The sequence below is a fragment of the Bufo gargarizans genome, chromosome 5, assembly GCF_014858855.1.
Source record: "Bufo gargarizans isolate SCDJY-AF-19 chromosome 5, ASM1485885v1, whole genome shotgun sequence".
NCBI lineage: Eukaryota > Metazoa > Chordata > Amphibia > Anura > Bufonidae > Bufo > Bufo gargarizans.
In genome coordinates, this window is record NC_058084.1 from 483,869,909 (window position 1) to 483,887,186 (window position 17,278).

General features: G+C 42.6%; 1 protein-coding gene across 3 annotated transcripts in view; it reads left to right on the forward strand.

Moving 5' to 3' along the window:
- WNT3A (Wnt family member 3A) overlaps positions 1-17,278 on the forward strand; it is a 130,690-nt gene that overhangs the window by 73,609 nt on the left and 39,803 nt on the right. Inside the window, exon 2 of one of the 3 annotated variants that reach the window (XM_044295134.1) lies at positions 8,514-8,566. The exons of the other annotated variants lie outside the window; for them this stretch is intronic. The gene's annotated coding sequence lies outside the window, so the exon portion shown is untranslated. The remainder of the gene's footprint in view (positions 1-8,513; positions 8,567-17,278) is intronic. 3 annotated transcript variants of the gene reach the window in all.

Here is a 17,278-nt window from a genome sequence, read left to right on the forward strand (position 1 = left end):
CGTGGCCCCTACTGCGCGCGCTGTACTGATCGGAGGACCTCACTTCTAGCAGCGGGCACATTTACACCATTTCTATCAGCCGTGGGGCTATGGTTTAGTCACACAGTCACTCGGGCTCCACAGCAGAGCACAGCCCCGCACCGTCTCCGACCTCCGCTATACGTGGCCCCTACTGCGCGCGCTGTACTGATCGGAGGACCTCACTTCTAGCAGCGGGCACATTTACACCATTTCTATCAGCCGTGGGGCTATGGTTTAGTCACACAGTCACTCGGGCTCCACAGCAGAGCACAGCCCCTGCACCGTCTCCGACCTCCGCTATACGTGGCCCCTACTGCGCGCGCTGTACTGATCGGAGGACCTCACTTCTAGCAGCGGGCACATTTACACCATTTCTATCAGCCGTGGGGCTATGGTTTAGTCACACAGTCACTCGGGCTCCACAGCAGAGCACAGCCCCGCACCGTCTCCGACCTCCACTATACGTGGACCCTACTGCGTGCGCTGTACTGATCGGAGGACCTCACTTATAGCAGCGGGCACATTTACACCATTTCTATCAGCCGTGGGACTATGGTTTAGTCAGACAGTCACTCGGGCTCCACAGCAGAGCACAGCCCCTGCACCGTCTCCGACCTCCGCTATACGTGGCCCCTACTGCGTGCGCTGTACTGATCGGAGGACCTCACTTATAGCAGCGGGCACATTTACACCATTTCTATCAGCCGTGGGACTATGGTTTAGTCACACAGTCACTCGGGCTCCACAGCAGAGCACAGCCCCTGCACCGTCTCCGACCTCCACTATACGTGGCCCCTACTGCGTGCGCTGTACTGATCTGAGGACCTCACTTATAGCAGCGGGCACATTCACACCATTTCTAGCAGCCGTGGGGCTATGGTTTAGTCACACAGTCACTCGGGCTCCACAGCAGAGCACAGCCCCTGCACCGTCTCCGACCTCCGCTATACGTGGACCCTACTGCGCGCGCTGTACTGATCCGAGGACCTCACTTATAGCAGCGGGCACATTTACACCATTTCTATCAGACACTATTAATCGTTGTCCTCCTGTTCAGAGATCATGGCCTCCGCTGCTCCTGTGTTCTCCGACTTAAGGACTTCATATAAATAGCTAGAGGTTAGAGACTCCACATTCTTTAAGACACAAAAAAAAATCCTGTCGATGTGAGGAGGCAAATCTGTGGCCCCGGGCGGCAAGTGAAATGTCTCAGGAGTCCTGCTCAGACCTGTCTGACATGTGCATCCACAATAACAGCAGCTCCTGCAAGGAGGCAAAATTAGGACAAAGAAAACGTCATCCCAAACATGAGCCTCATCCCATGAACCTAGAGGAGAAGGCAAATGTATAGTACTATGGGGGGACTCTAATACTACATGATAATGTGATGTAGATATATAGTACTATGGAGGACTCTAATACTACATGATGATATGATGTGGATACACAGTACTATGGGGGGACTCTAATACTACATGATAATGTGATGTGGATATATAGTACTATGGGGGGACTCTAATACTACATGATGATGTGATGTAGATATACAGAACTATGGGGGGACTCTAATACTACATGATGATATGATGTGGATATATAGTACTATGGGGGGACTCTAATACTACATGATGATGTGATGTAGATATACAGAACTATGGGGGGGACTCTAATACTACATGATGATATGATGTGGATATATAGTACTATGGGGGGACTCTAATACTACATGATAATGTGATGTGGATATATAGTACTATGGGGGGACTCTAATACTACATGATGATGTGATGTAGATATATAGTACTATGGGGGGACTCTAATACTACATGATGATATGATGTGGATATATAGTATTATGGAGGACTCTACAGGGAGTGCAGAATTATTAGGCAAGTTGTATTTTTGAGGATTAATTTTATTATTGAACAACAACCATGTTCTCAATGAACCCAAAAAACTCATTAATATCAAAGCTGAATATTTTTGGAAGTAGTTTTTAGTTTGTTTTAGTTTTAGCTATTTTAGGGGGATATCTGTGTGTGCAGGTGACTATTACTGTGCATAATTATTAGGCAACTTAACAAAAAACAAATATATACCCATTTCAATTATTTATTTTTACCAGTGAAACCAATATAACATCTCAACATTCACAAATATACATTTCTGACATTCAAAAACAAAACAAAAACAAATCAGTGACCAATATAGCCACCTTTCTTTGCAAGGACACTCAGAAGCCGCCATCCATGGATTCTGTCAGTGTTTTGATCTGTTCACCACCAACATTGCGTGCAGCAGCAACCACAGCCGCCCAGACACTGTTCATAGAGGTGGACTGTTTTCCCTCCTTGTAAATCTCACATTTGATGATGGACCACAGGTTCTCAATGGGGTTCAGATCAGGTGAACAAGGAGGCCATGTCATTAGATTTTCTTCTTTCATACCCTTTCTTGCCAGCCACGCTGTGGAGTACTTGGACGCGTGTGATGGAGCATTGTCCTGCATGAAAATCATGTTTTTCTTGAAGGATGCAGACTTCTTCCTGTACCACTGCTTGAAGAAGGTGTCTTCCAGAAACTGGCAGTAGGACTGGGAGTCGAGCTTGACTCCATCCTCAACCCGAAAAGGCCCCACAAGCTCATCTTTGATGATACCAGCCCAAACCAGTACTCCACCTCCACCTTGCTGGCGTCTGAGTCGGACTGGAGCTCTCTGCCCTTTACCAATCCAGCCATCTGGCCCATCAAGACTCACTCTCATTTCATCAGTCCATAAAACCTTAGAAAAATCAGTCTTGAGATATTTCTTGGCCCAGTCTTGACGTTTCAGCTTGTGTGTCTTGCTCAGTGGTGGTCGTCTTTCAGCCTTTCTTACCTTGGCCATGTCTCTGAGTATTGCACACCTTGTGCTTTTGGGCACTCCAGTGATGTTGCAGCTCTGAAATATGGCCAAACTGGTGGCAAGTGGCATCTTGGCAGCTGCACGCTTGACTTTTCTCAGTTCATGGGCAGTTATTTTGCGCCTTGGTTTTTCCACGCGCTTCTTGCGACCCTGTTGACTATTTTGAATGAAACGCTTGATTGTTCGATGATCGCTTCAGAAGCTTTGCAATTTTAAGAGTGCTGCATCCCTCTGCAAGATATCTCACTATTTTTGACTTTTCTGAGCCTGTCAAGTCCTTCTTTTGACCCATTTTGCCAAAGGAAAGGAAGTTGCCTAATAATTATGCACACCTGATATAGGGTGTTGATGTCATTAGACCACACCCCTTCTCATTACAGAGATGCACATCACCTAATATGCTTAATTGGTAGTAGGCTTTCGAGCCTATACAGCTTGGAGTAAGACAACATGCAGAAAGAGGATGATGTGGTCAAAATACTCATTTGCCTAATAATTCTGCACGTAGTGTATTACTACATGACAATATGATGTGGATATATAGTTCTATGGAGGGACTCTAATACTACATGATAATATGATGTGGATATACAGTACTATGGGGGGACTCTATTACTACATGATAATATGATGTGGATATATAGTACTATGGAGGACTCTATTACTACACGATGATAATATGATGTGGATATATAGTACTATGGAGGACTCTATTACTACATGATGATAATATGATGTGGATATATAGTACTATGGAGGACTCTATTACTACATGATGATATTATAATCATATGGATACACAGTACTATGGAGGACTCTATTACTACATGATGATATGATGTGGATATATAGTATTATGGAGGACTCTATTACTACATGATAATATGATGTGGATATATAGTACTATGGAGCCTTGGAGGACTCTATTACTACATGATAATATGATGTGGATATATAGTACTATGGAGCCTTGGAGGACTCTATTACTACATGATAATATGATGTAGATATATAGTATTATGGAGGACTCTATTACTACACGATGATAATATGATGTGGATATATAGTACTATGGAGGACTCTATTACTACATGATGATAATATGATGTGGATATATAGTACTATGGAGGACTCTATTACTACATGATGATATTATAATCATATGGATACACAGTACTATGAAGGGACTCTATTACTACATGATAATATAAAGTGGATATAGAGTACTATGGAGGACTCTATTACTACATGATAATATGATGTGGATATATAGTACTATGGAGGACTCTATTACTACATGATAATATGATGTGGATATATAGTACTATAGAGGACTCTAATACTACATGATAATATGATGTGGATATATAGTATTATGGAGGACTCTATTACTACATGATAATATGATGTGGATATATAGTGCTATAGAGGACTCTAATACTACATGATAATATGATGTGGATATATAGTATTATGGAGGACTCTATTACTACATGATAATATGATGTAGATATATAGTATTATGGAGGACTCTTACTATATGATAATATGATGTGGATATATAGTGCTATGGAGGACTCTATTACTACATGATAATATGATGTGGCTATATAGTACTATGGACGACTCTATTACTACATGATGATAATATAATATGGATATATAGTACTATGGACGACTCTATTACTACATGATGATAATATAATATGGATATATAGTATTATGGAGGACTCTATTACTACATGATAATATGATGGTGGATATATAGTGCTATGGAGGACTCTATTACTACATGATGATAATATGATGTGGATATATAGTACTATGGAGGACTCTATTACTACATGATAATATGATGTGGATATATAGTGCTATGGAGGGACTCTAATACTACATGATAATATGATGGTGGATATATAGTGCTATGGAGGACTCTATTACTACATGATTTCTTGATCAGCCTACTTGAGCACAAGCACAAATGGGGTTTTGTCCTTTAGGTACAACCAGACAGTGAAAGGTTAATAAACAGTAATTATCAGTCAATCAATTAGTTAATCACCATGGGCCCTATAAAGCTGAGCAGATGGAAAGAGCCAGTGTATTTTTTATTTTTCTCTAGGTCATGATGGAGACAAGTGAAATAATGTTTGACAATTTATTGAAGTCAGTGACACAGTAGAGACGGACATCAATGTGCAGAATATGTGGGAGAGACTATTCTAAAGGACAGAGTGTTTCCTGCTTATCCAGTACTGGAAAAATAACTGAAGCAGGACTGGGATAAGCTGGGAAGAAAACTCTTGATTTAAAGGCTATGTACTCAATGGGGCATTTTTTTAAATTATTGTATTGTACTCATTTTGAGCTAAAAATCTTTAGTTTTTTTTCAATTGGTCTTTATTAAAAATACAGAACCCTTTTTTCTGTACATGGCTGAGATGCTCTAGAAGCAGCCTCTGGATTGTATCTCTTTTCCGTCAGTTGGGGAGCTGACAGGCTCCTTATCTCTGGTCTCATCTGACATTATAAACACTCATTATAGTCAGTTCTTATCTATCTAATAAGAATGTGGCTTATAAGTGTTTAGAAATAAGGTTTATTAGATGACTGGCACAAAGCGGAAGTACCAGTCACACAGTTAGAAAAACTGTTAACCCTTTGTGACAGAATGACTCAATATTTTTAATGAAGGCCAATTAGCCAAAAATGAGTAAAATGCAATCATAAACAAAAATTACCTCTGAAGGTATACATAGCCTTTAAGTCTTTCTATAAATTAGACAGAGTCCAAAAAGCAGTGCTCCCCTCAGAAGAATCATCGCTCCTGAAGGAACCCATTGATAGGAAAGTAATTATACTTTCCTATCAATGGGTTCCTTCAGGAGCGATGTTAAAATAATCCTATGCCCCAGTTGTCTCAAAATCCAGAAGAAGGGGTGCCTAGAAAAGAGATCCTATAGGGCTTACCTTTATCAGACTCTGCATCAACGTTCCTATTTGATGCTCCTTTGAACATTGTATAATTTTCCTCTACATTTGTGGACTCACTAATGCTTCCAAACAGTGTCCTGCCAATGTACCATCCATGAACCATTTCTGCAATCTGCCGGTTCAGCCAGGGTCATTATTTGGTCTTCAAGTAGAGAATATTTTAGAGTCTCTGAACAATGGTAATGGAGTCATGTCCACAGACACTAAGAAAAGGCCCCCACTGGATCCTTTTTTGGGCAAAATGAAGATGTCCAAAGTTGAAAAGAGGCAACAAATTTTTGACAGATCAAGAAAATTAAGTTCAAGCAGGACACATCCACATCTTGTAAAAAGAATACTAGCCAGAAATCTTAAGATTTTTTATGGCAGGTATATTGGAAGTTTTCAGACTGAAAATGTCCTCTTCTCTATGGTCGAAGACTCCATCAAACACTGGGGTGTCCTTAAGAATGCGAAATCTATGCACTCAAGTTCAGAAGAAGCCCTCCAGATATCTTTTTCCTCAACATAGACAAGAATACAGTCGTTCCTCATCTTCTTAAAACAAGCTCATATACGGCCCCTCCAAGACAATATACACACTTCGTGAAACAGATGTCACAAGAGCCTAGACAAGGATTTTTCGGTGTGTTCATCGACTTGACAATAGCTGAAGTGATGGCTAAAACCCCAGCCTCGGCTATGTGGCAATTCTCTGAAGAAAGTATTTACTACAGATGCCTACGCCTAGTTATGGGGTACACATGTAGACAGACTGTGTATTCAGAAAATGTGGCACAAGAAAAGGGAGTTATCCTCCAACCTGAGGGATATCAGACTGGCCTTAGCTCACTTTCAGCCTTACATGCACAATGCAAAGTCAAATTATTTACCAAAGGTTTACATTAACAAGCAATGGCACGGGGAGCTTCATCCAGGAGAGTGGAGCTTCAACTCTACAATATTCTCTCAGATAGTTAAGAAATACGGGTAAAACAACTCTGGATGCCATGGTGTTAGAGAAGAATGAAAAGGCAACCATTATTCTTAGTATCGCTCTGTGATACAGAAGTTTCCCTCAGGATCAATACAGTGTATTGTATCATATTGTATGTTGTATCGACAGTTGGGAGGAGAAGCTGATGTATTCCCACTGCTTCCATTAGTGCCTAGAGTGCTCAGGAGTCGGAAAGAAGAGGCAAAAGTCATAGCCATTCTCCCATTCAGGCCTTGCAGGGCCCGGTTGTTGCTCCTGTGGTCAGGTATTGATCACTGTCAGGAATTCTGGACCTTCTCTCCCAGAAGGGGACTCTTCTTCTTCAGCCGCAAAAGTTCCATCTCACAGTCTGGATGCTGACCAGGACAACCTGTTAAACCTAGGATTCTCCACTCAGGTTGTTAAAGCTTTGTTAGCTGCCAGAAGGGCCAAAAAGAGTACAGGTACATAATAGGATTTGGGAAATTTTTAATTTCTTCTGTTCTCAAAATTCTCTTTCAACAAGCTCTCCCACCTCCATATTTCATTTTTTTTTGGCAGAATGGAATAAAAAGGCTTGAAATATAGCACTCCAGGTGCATTTAACCGGCAGCAATGCACAGTTGCAAAGCTTCTAACCATCATCTTGTCAGGATTTCCCTTAGAGCCTTAAAGAATTTCAATCCAGCATTTCAGTGTCCTGCACCTTCTTCTTGGGGCTTGTCCATAGTGCCAGCTGCACTGACTAAACATCAGTTTGAGCCATTGGAAGACTCTTCTCTCAGACTTGTATATTAAACTTTCTTCCTAGTTGCCATCCCCTTGGAAGCTACAGTCTTGGGCATACAAGGTACCATATTTCAGAGATTTAGGGGATTATTTGATTATTTTAAAGACCATGCCTGGTTTCCTCCCTAACGTCCCATCAACTAAGAACAGTACCCTGGAGATTTCTCTGTTTTTGTCTCCAGATCCACAGGTTCAGGAGAAGGAGGAATTGCCATCCCTTTATGTCAGAAGAGCTGTCTTAACATACTTCCAATAGACTAATACCATCAGAAAATCTGAGGCCCTGTCACTTCAACATCAGGGGCCCAATAAAAGAGAGCAAGTAATGCCAGTAGGTCGGTGGATCAAGAGGATCTATTGATATGTGCTACCAGCCTCCTCAGTCTTCTCTTCATATAAGAGTGTACTACACCTGCTCCACTACCACCTCCTGGACTGAACTGGGGCATATGCCATGAGAACAAATTTGCAATGTTACCATATGGTCAACATCTTCACCTTTCACAAAACATTACTGGCTAAACATGTTTGACTGCAAAGAGCTCTAATTTGGCAAAGAGTTCTTGAAATGGCATCTTCTTTCCACCAACTTAAACGCTTCTTTACAAATCCCATTTGTGCTTGTGCTGCTGTAAGATGATCAAGAAAACAAAAATGTACTTACTGAAATTTTCATTTCCTGGAGTCCATAGGCAGCAAAACTTTCCCTCCCTTATATAAATGTAATATTGCTGCATAAAATACACTGGCTCCTTCTGTCTGCTCAGCTTTATAGGGTCCATGGTGATTGGTTAATTGATTGATTGATCATTACTGCATATTAATCTGTCTCTGTCTGGTTGTACCTAGGGGGGCATTAACCCATATGTGCTGTCTACGGACCACAGGAAATGAAAATTTTGGTAAGTGATTTTTTGTTATATCTCACTATGAGTGTCTATTTCTACAGCATGCCCATATCATGTAAATATATATTACTATGGAGGGACTCTATTACTACATGATAATAATATGATGTGGATATATAGTACTATGGAGGACTCTATTATTACATGATAAACTATGATTTGGATATGTATTATTGTGTAGTAGCATTGTAGGAGGAGGATAGGTCTAAAGGAAGGAGCACAGAGCAATGTAAAAGGCAAAGTTCAGGTCTAGAAAGAGGAGCACAGAGTAATGTAGGAGGAGGACAGGTCTAGAAGATGGAGCACAGAGTAATGTAACAGGTGGAGAGGTCTAAAAAGAGGAGCACAGAGTAATGTAGGAGGAGGACAGGTCTAGAAAGAGGAGCATAGACTATTGTGGAAGAAAAAAGGACAAGTCTAGAAGAACAAGAAGCACAAATCAATGTAACAGGTGGATAGGTCTAGAAAGAGGAGCACAGAGTAATGTAGGAGGAGGACAGGTCTAGAAGATGGAGTACAGAGTAATGTAACAAGTGCACAAGTCTAAAAAGAGGAGCACAAAGTAATGTAACAAGTGGACAGGTCTAAAAAGAGGAGCACAGAGTAATGTAGGAGGAGGACAGGTCTAGAAGGAGGAGCATAGACTATTGTGGAAGAAAAAAGGACAAGTCTAGAAAAACAAGAAGCACAAATCAATGTAACAGGTGGATAGGTCTAGAAAGAGGAGCACAGAGTAATGTAGGAGGAGGACAGGTCTAGAAGATGGAGCACAGAGTAATGTAACAGGTGGAGAGGTCTAAAAAGATGAGCACAGAGGAATGTAGGAGGAGGACAGGTCTAGAAGGAGGAGCACAGACTATTGTGGAAGAAAAAAGGACAAGTCTAGAAGAAGAAGAAGCACAAGTCAATGTAACAGGTGGACAGGTCTAGAAAGAGGAGCACAGAGTAATGTAGGAGGAGGACAGGTCTAGAAGATGGAGCACAGAGTAATGTAACAGGTGGAGAGGTCTAAAAAGATGAGCACAGAGGAATGTAGGAGGAGGACAGGTCTAGAAGTAGGAGCATAGACTATTGCGGAAGAAAAAAGGACAAGTCTAGAAGAAGAAGAAGCACAAGTCAATGTAACAGGTGGACAGGTCTAGAAAGAGGAGCACAGAGTAATGTAGGAGGAGGACAGGTCTAGAAGATGGAGCACAGGGTATTGTAACAAGTGCACAAGTCTAAAAAGAGGAGCACAGAGTAATGTAACAGGTGGACAGGTCTAGAAAGAGGATCACAGAGTAATGTAACAGGTGGACAGGTCTAGGAGATGGAGCACAGAGTAATGTAACAAGTGGACAGGTCTAAAAAGAGGAGCACAGAGTAATGTAGGAGGAGGACAGGTCTAGAAGATGGAGCACAGGGTAATGTAACAAGTGCACAAGTCTAAAAAGAGGAGCACAGAGTAATGTAACAGGTGGACAGGTCTAGAAGGAGGATCACAGAGTAATGTAACAGGTGGACAGGTCTAGGAGATGGAGCACAGAGTAATGTAACAGGTGGACAGGTCTAGAAGGAGGATCACAGAGTAATGTAGGAGGAGGACAGGTCTAGAAGGAGGATCACAGAGTAATGTAACAGGTGGACAGGTCAAGAAGAAGGAGCAAAGAGCAATGTAACAGGTGGACAGGTCTAGAAAGAGGAGCACAGAGTAATGTAACAGGTGGACAGGTCTAGAAGATGGAGCACAGAGTAATGTAACAGGTGGACAGGTCTAGAAGGAGGATCACAGAGCAATGTAACAGGTGGACAGGTCTAGAAGGAGGATCACAGAGAAATGTAGGAGGAGGAAAGGTCTAGAAGATAGAGCACAGAGTAATGTAACAGGTGGGCAGGTCTAGAATGAGGAGCACAGAGTAATGTAGGAGGAGGACAGGTCTAAAAGGAGGAGCACAGAGTAATGTAGGAGGAGGACAGGTCTAGAATATGCAGCACAAATCAATGTGACAGGTAGACATGTCTAGAAGGAGGAGGACAGGTCTAGAAGGAGGAGCGCAGAGTAATGTAGGAGGAGGACAGGTCTAAAAGGAGGAGCACAAAGTATTGTGGCAGAAGGAGGGCATATCTAGAAGAATGAGGGGAGAGTAATGTAGAAGGAGGTATAGAGGAAGGACAGATATAGAGTAATTATGTTTGGCAGATAACTTTGGTTGTGTAGTGCCATAATGATCATTTCACAGCATTATTTGGCTATATAATATTATGACTGGACTTTTCAGCAGTTCACCGTTTTTATATTGTATAGTTCGATCATTTCTCTGGATTGCACAGTTCCATGAGGGCCAGATGATGGTATTGTGTTGCTGTTAGGTACTGTGATGGGAATTTTTAATATTCTGATTATTATATGTTTATATGATATGTATTTACAGCCCATTGTGCCCTGATGACTGACATCGGTATTGCGCACACAGCGGGTGCCAGGAACACTAGATGTTATAATAAGGACACAAAGCATTGTATTTGGATTGTATAGTACCATGATGACCACATGACAGTGTAAGGCTCCTCTCACACTGGCGTTTTGGTTTCCGTTTGTGAGATCCGTTCAGGGCTCAGCGTCCAAAACGGATCAGTTTTGCCCTAATACATTCTGAATGGAAAAGGATCCGCTCAGAATGCGTCAGTTCGCCTCCGATCCATCTCCGTTCCGCTCTGGAGGCCGCCTGCAGCGTTTTGGTGTCCGTCTGACGAAACTGAGCCAAACTGATCCGTCCTGGCACACAATGTAAGTCAATGGGGACGGATCCATTTTCTATGACACAATCTGGCACAATAGAAAACGGATCCGTCCCCCATTGACTTTTAATGGTGTTCAAGACGGATCCATCTTGGCCATGTTACAGATAATACAAACGGATCCGTCCGTCCTGACACACAATGTAAGTCAATGGGGACGTTTTCTCTGACACAATCTGGCACAATAGAAAACATCTCGGCCATGTTACAGATAATACAAATGGATCCGTTCTGAACGGACGCCGACGCTTGTATTATCTGAACGGAGCCTAATATAGCTACGCGGTACTATGATGGTGTCACTATTACCATGTTGGGATCGTTTCATCACGGCTATATGACGGTATTATATAGGTGTATGATGCTATGATGAGAAGCAGCACAATGATTATACAGTATGTGGATATGAACACAAAGCGTTGTGATGGGCTTGTGCTGTGCGGGAATCATGTCGCCATGTTGATATTACATGGATACACAGCATTGGGATAGGATACTATAATGCAGGGATTAGCAAACTTCGGTGAAACTACAGCTCCCAGCATGCAAACTCCCATAGAAGTGAATGGAGCATTCTGGGAGTTGTAGTTTCTGAACAGCTGGTTGCTGATCCCTGCTATGGTGCCATGATGACCATTAGTATTGAGCGGAGCGAGCTTCACATCACTCATCCAAAGTCGCTTTGGTCAAAACTTCATTTGAATGCTGTACGTTGATCCGTCTCTGCACAGCATTCAAATGTATGGGCTTCGGGGAGGGAAATTCGTTATCGCCAAGACTTCAGTGAATAACTTCGGACTTAGATTTTTAAACCTGAAAACCATTTTAAAACTTGAATTCAAGTTTTAAAATGTCTTTTCAAGTTTAAAATTTAAAAAAAGTTAAAAAATTAAAGTGCGAAGTTATTCACTGAAGTCTCAGAGATGGTGAGTTTCTCCTCGGCGGAGCCCGTCCGTTCGAATGCTTTATGGAGATGGATCTCTGTGCAGCGTTCAAGCGAAGTTTTGACGGAAGCCATGATCGGTGATGGCCATGATATAGTGGCAGTATCACGGGCACATAGCGTTGTGTGAGGATAATATGATGGATATGTTGTCGGGATTGTATTTATGGCTGTATTCTTACACGGCTGGACTTTGTATACTATGTCAGTCTATTGGTGTCAAAAATGCACAACTTTGGGCACTAACCCTGCTTGCGTATGCATCTGCAACTTTTGGGAGTTTTCATCACGCTTGCTACTTTAAACCCTTCCCGACCGCCTCGTGTAAATTACGCCGGTGGTCGATAATCTATAGATGGTGCCTGTTCGCAAAAACAGCTGGTGCCACAGACACCGGGTGCCTGATATTTTAAACAGCAGGCACCCAGGACTAGTGTATGTGATCGACAATAACGCCAATCGCGCACACTTAAGCCCCTCAAATGTGACCATGGCATCTGGGAGGTTAAAAACCAGGAGCGCGTGCTCCTGGCTGTCCTCTGGCCCCCCCTAACGAGGATCGGGGGAGCCAGATGTAGTGTGTAGCAGCCTCTGTACTCCTGAGTGATATGAGGCTGCTGCACATTAGTTCCTATGCATTGGGCTCTATGAGAAGAGCAATCTTCCCTATGGGAACTATTAAAACGTGTAAAAAAGAAAGGTAAAAAGAAAGAAAATGTTAAAGATTTTTTTAAAATATATAAAAATCATCCACCTTTCCGCCCCAAAAAAATTAACATCGAGGGTATTGCCACATGTTACTGTCCATACTATTAAAATATTTATCCCAAGAAACTGTAAAAAAAAAATATGGGGGTCAGAAAATAATAATGCAAAGAAAAAAATAGTTTTTTCCCCAAAATTCTTAAGTTTTTTTCACTATTAAAACGCAAGAAAAACTATACATATGTGGTATCATTGCAGTTGTACTGACCCGGAGAGTGAAAGTAACAGGTTAGTTTTACCGCATAGGAAACGCTGTAAAAACTAAACCTATAAAACTGTGGTGGAATTGTATTTTTTTTTAGAATTTCATCCCATTTGGAATTTTTTTCCTCACTTTCCACTACATTGTGTCTGGTCATAGCTGGCGTACTTTGAGTTCTGGCGGGTGGACTGCACGAGACGTGCTACAACTAACACGATGCCTGCGTATGACAGAATCAGAGCGTCCTATAAACATTGGCTTAATAAATGGTTAACTATATGGTGGCATGATGTGGATATATGGAACTATGATGGAACCTATAGCAGCATGATTGTGACCTGGAAGCAACATCATGACCACGGGGGATGTGACAATGGGATGTGCTACTATAATAAGGCTATACAGGGCATTCGGAAAGTGTTCACACCCTTTTGCTTTCCTCACATTTTGTTCTCTAGCTCCTTGTGCCATCAGTTCCCCCATCATTCTGCCCTCAACCCCCCATAGTGAAGTGAGAACAGAAGGTGAGAAATCTCACAGAAGGAAAAACTAAAATCTCACATTGACATAAGTCTTCATCCCCTCTACTAAGGACTTAGTTTAAGCCCCTCTGGCAGTGATTCCAGCCTCCAGTCTTCTTGGAGATGATGCCACAAGGTTTACACCTGGATTTGGGGTATTTTCGGCCATTCTTCTCTGCAGATCCTCTCCAGCTCTGTCTGGTAGGATGGGGGCGTTGGTAGACAGCCATTTTCAGGTCCAGAGATGTTCAATTGGGTTCAGGGCTCTGGATTGGCCACATTTTACAGATCTGTCCCTAAGCTGCTCCTGTGTTGTCTTGGCTGTGTGCTTAGGGCCATTGTCTCTTTGGAAGGTGAACCTTCAGCCCCCGTCTGAAATCCAGAGCTCTGAATCAGGTTCTCAATAAGAATTTCTCTGTATTCTACTCTATTCAACTTTCCTTCCACCCTGACCAGTCTCCCTATCCCACCAGCATGATGCTGCCACCACCATGCTTCACTGTAGGGATGGTATTGGGCAGGAGATGAGCGGAGCCTTGTTTCCTCCAGACATGATGCTGCCACCACCATGCTTCACTGTAGGGATGGTATTGGGCAGGTGATAAGCGGTGCCTGGTCTCCTCCAGACATGATGTTTCCACCACCATGCTTCACTCTAGGGATGGTATTGGGCAGGAGATGAGCGGTGCCTGGTCTCCTCCAGACATGATGCTGCCACCACCATGCTTCACTGTAGGGATGGTATTGGGCAGGTGATGAGCGGCGTCTGGTCTCCTCCAAACATGCTTAGAAGGACAAAAAGTTCCATCAGAGCCCTTTAGGGGACCTTTTTTTTTTTTTACAATCTCCAGGCAGCTTTCATGTGTCTCTTACTGAGAAGAGATTTATTTCTTCTCAGCCATAAAGCCCAGATTGTTGGATGCTCGACCTTCGGGAAGTTTTTCCCATCTGCACACAGTATCTTGACCATTGGGTTCTTGGTCACCTCTCTTACCAAGACCTGTTTCCCCGATTCATGTAAGAATTATGGAGACCACTGTGCTCTTTAGAACTTTCAGTGCGGCAGAAATGTTTTGTCCCCTTCTTCAGACTTGTGCCTCCACACAATCCTGTCTCTGAACTCTATAGGCAGTTCTGTCCTCCTCATGGCTTTATTTTGGCTCTGATATGCAGCTATGAGATCTTATACAGACAGGGCTGAGTATTTTTAAATCATGTCCAGTTAACAGAATTTACCACAGGTGACTCCAATCAAGGTGTAGAACATCTCAAAGGTGATCCAGAGAAATGGGAGGCCCCAGAGCTAAATGTCAAGTGTCAGAACAAAACACTGGAACACTTTTCTCCAGTTTTTCCCTTTTAATAAATTAGCCTAAATTTCTACAATTGTTTTCACTTTCTCATTATGGGGGATTGCGTGCAGACTGATAGGAAACTTTATTTATTCAATTTATTTTAGTTTTATCACAAAGAGCAACATAACAAAATGGGAAAAAGTGAAAGGGTCTGAAGACTTTCCAAACGCATTGTACAGGGGGATAATGACTATTGGATGGTGTGATGGCGATATGTGGTACTATGATAGGACTACATATGGAACTAATGACTACAGGATTATGAGATACTCATATGATGGGACTATATACGGAGCTAATGCTATCACTTATGGGTTCACCATTATTCTCTTTTGGGGGGGGGGGGGGGGGATGGGGAACAGAATCCACTCTTGTTTTCCGCCTTTTTCACAGCATTTCATGTGGTATAGATATTATAACTTTAGTCTCCTGGTCACTCTTTATTTCCCTGTATAATGTGGGGAAAATATAGAAAGACCCCAGTAAGCGCACCCAGCTGTTTCCATATCTCCATCTACTATGGAGGAAGAGTGTACAAGTATGGATGTCACTCCACCACAAATAAAGCAGCTGCAGTGATATTATGGGTGCAATGGTCCCAAGGGACTATATATGGACTATATCTTCCCTGCTTGCTGCCGGCTTTGCTTTTCGGTGAGCGCACTGTGTGAAGGAAGCAGAGTCTGCATGTTGTGACAGTGGAGATGATGGCAGACCAGCCTCCCCATAGGAACCATGCAGGAACATTGCCCTGGGGCTCAGCACTTTGATGAGATGGATGTATAATGATATAGGTGAGCAGGAGGAATGCGTCCGCCGAGTCCTCACAGAGAGAAATCCCCTCCAGAAAGGTGAATGCTGATGGATAATTACTGGATCTAATGAATCTTTTCTCCCCAGACGTTTGCCATAATTTACAGTCTTCCATAGTGAGCCATAGCGCACTCCCCTCCCAATACTTCAGCTACAGTTGTGCGTGGAGCAGTTGTCCTTGTTTTTACAGGCTCCATATAAAATTCCTCGTTAACTTCATTTGATTTATGGAAACTGTAAACTTGTCATAAAAAAATGTACAAATAAGAGTCTCTACTGCACTGGCAGATGGGCTTCTTTATGATTTCTGCTGTGAAGCCTTTGTCTACAGTATGACCTCATATAACCCTGGCCATATAGTTCTATAGTGCTATCTCATAGTTCTAGTCTCTCCATATATCCTAGATGAACAGCTTCACCTATGAGACTGCAAGCTCTTATAATGCTACCATATAGAACCACCCTATCACCAGAGAGCAGCCACGTAGCAGAATAATCACTAGTAGCCAATGCTGAGCGGTGAGGGCCTTGAAGATGGCGAGGATGATCCTGAATATCCCCCAGTCCTCCCTAGATAAGTGTCTGGCCATGACTACAGGTGTGATAACATGCGGTCTATTTGATCCTAGCCACCTGATCGGTTTTCAGAATGCTCCCTGTGAAATGTGACCCTGCCATGGGAGGCCGGTGTTGTATGATACAAGTTACTGAATAACATTGTCTTCTGCTCGTGTCGGGGCCTCATTAGCTGGGTGAGCACTTAAAGAAAGGTAAAACGATAGGGTCAAGGTTATAGAAACAGAGTGAGATGAGAGTCCTGGGTGACCCTTGTGAGGGAAGCTACAGGGAGAGCGGACAACACAATGGAGAGGCTAGCCATTGTTGAGACTTCTGAGAGCCATACCTTGAGGTACATGGGTGATGGACACTTATTATCAGTGACACCGTCGTGTGTGGGAAGATATGGCCTCCAGGAGGTCTGTCTTTGTGTTGGTTCTTCTGTCCATGGAATGTGACCAGGCAGCAGATGTAATAAATGACCCCAACATGGAGGGAAGTGATGGCAGGAAGAGTCAGGACACTGTTCTATCAAGTATAGAACATCTTGGGAAGGTAGATTTGTAGATGTGCTCATACATGGACCCACTGAAGCTTGTAACCCCCATTCTCCCTTGTGAAAGTGTAACATGACCAGGGAATCTCTGTAATGGGTTTGGAAAGGATGATGGGCCAAAAGACCGAGGAATCCTTATGAACTTTGCTGCCTTTGTACGTCTAAAACTTTAAGGACACCAGATAAAAGGGTGCGACCACCTTGGACAATGAAGA